Source organism: Nycticebus coucang, chromosome 8 (genome assembly GCF_027406575.1).
Source record: "Nycticebus coucang isolate mNycCou1 chromosome 8, mNycCou1.pri, whole genome shotgun sequence".
Classification (NCBI taxonomy): Eukaryota; Metazoa; Chordata; class Mammalia; order Primates; family Lorisidae; genus Nycticebus; species Nycticebus coucang.
Genome location: NC_069787.1, coordinates 17,076,765 through 17,078,690, shown reverse-complemented (window position 1 = coordinate 17,078,690; position 1,926 = coordinate 17,076,765).

Genomic DNA, 1,926 nt, shown 5'->3' with positions numbered 1-1,926 from the left:
TGCACATATGGAAGTAAAACTCAACGGGAATCAAGTAGGTGGGAGGGGAGAGAAGGGGATGGGGAAATTCACACCTAACGGGTATAAGGCACACTTTCTGAGTGAAGGGCACACTTATAACTTTGAGTGAAAATGTACAAAACAAATTATGTAACCAAAACATGTCTGACACCATAATATTCTGAAAGTTTTTTAAAAAAAGAATTGGTTCCTTTGGAGAAGTGTGAGGAACAGATCTGTTACAGAAATCTCTCCTAGCTGCTGGTATTCTCAGGCATTACCTAGCTTGTAGATGGCCAACTTCTCCCTGCATATTTGCATCATCTTCCCTCTATGTTTGTGTCCAAATTTTCCCTTTTTATAAGCAAACCAGTAATGTTGGTAGCAGCCCGTTCTACTCTAGTATGATCTCACCTTAACTAATCACATCTCAATGACCTTATTTACAAATAAGGTCACATTTTTGCCATACTTCAGCATATGAAATTTGGAGAAAACTCAATTCAACCCATAGGAACCTGTAATCCCTGTTTTACCTAATTGCCAAGTTTAGGTAAGAGAAAATAGCTACAGAAGAATTTTGCAAACTGTAAAGCACTATACTAACACTAGGAATTATTATTATTATAACATGCTTACTTGCTGGAAGTCTTTTTCTTTGCTTTTTTTTTTTTTTTTTTTTTTGAGCTGTACAGCATGGGACCATTCTAATGATTATGCTGCACATAAGAGCTGACTACAGTGGCCTTGCTATTTTTCTACTAGTGCTGTTTCCTTCTCATTTATTGATTTGCATAAAATGCCACTTAATGCTTAAATATTTATATTATGTGGACTCAGTAATAGCTTAATTTCCACAAAATAAAAAGGTACATTATCTCTGACTGCAGACAGAGTCTTCTTTTTCCAAGCCATTTACATTTCCATCTCCCGAAGACAGAACTTATGTAAATGGATTAGTGGCATAGAAACAAAATATAGTCCTTGCAAGGGAAAATCTGACTGGAAAAGGGTTTGTGGTCTGAAATTATCTGAATCTTTTCTCAAATAAGAGTTTCTCCAGGGCGGCGCCTGTGGCTCAGTCGGTAAGGCGCTGGCCCCATATACCGAGGGTGGCGGGTTCAAACCCGGCCCCGGCCAAACTGCAACCAAAAAATAGCCGGGCGTTGTGGCGGGCGCCTGTAGTCCCAGCTGCTCGGGAGGCTGAGGCAAGAGAATCGCCTAAGCCCAGGAGTTGGAGGTTGCTGTGAGCTGTGTGAGGCCACAGCACTCTACCCGAGGGCCATAAAGTGAGACTCTGTCTCTACAAAAAAAAAAAAAAAAGAGTTTCTCCAAAGCCTAAGTTGAAAGAGCAATGCTTTAAAATCAAACTAGCTGAAATGATAGTCGTTATTTCCCCTAAGGAAGAAAAAGGAGGATTTTTTATTCCATTTGGAAGCTTGTCCAAAATGTTAATGTTGGGCTCATCTTCCTCCCAGGAGAGGCTGATGACAATAGCCAACAAGCATTTTCATAAATAGTGGCTATAAGAATTTTTTTAACACCTTTGAAAATTATTTTGTCATTAAGTGCTGTATTTATTTCCTGTGTCTGCTGTAACAAATTACCACTAGCTATTGATGGCATAAGATAGTGGAAATGTATTATGTCAGAGTTCTGGAGGCTGTAAGTCTGTATTCCGGCAGGACCTTGCTCTTTCCTGGGAGCTCTAGGGAAGAATGTGCGCCTTGCCTTTTCCAGCTCCTGTGGCTGCCCCAGCCTTCCTGGGTCGCTGGTAGCATCACTCTAATCGCTGCCCAGCTTCACATTGCCTTATCATCTGTGTCTGAATCTCCCTCTACCTCCCTCTTGTAAAAACACATATGATAGCATCTGGGGCAAACCAGAGTAATCCAGGGTAATTTCCTCATTTCAAAGTCATTAATT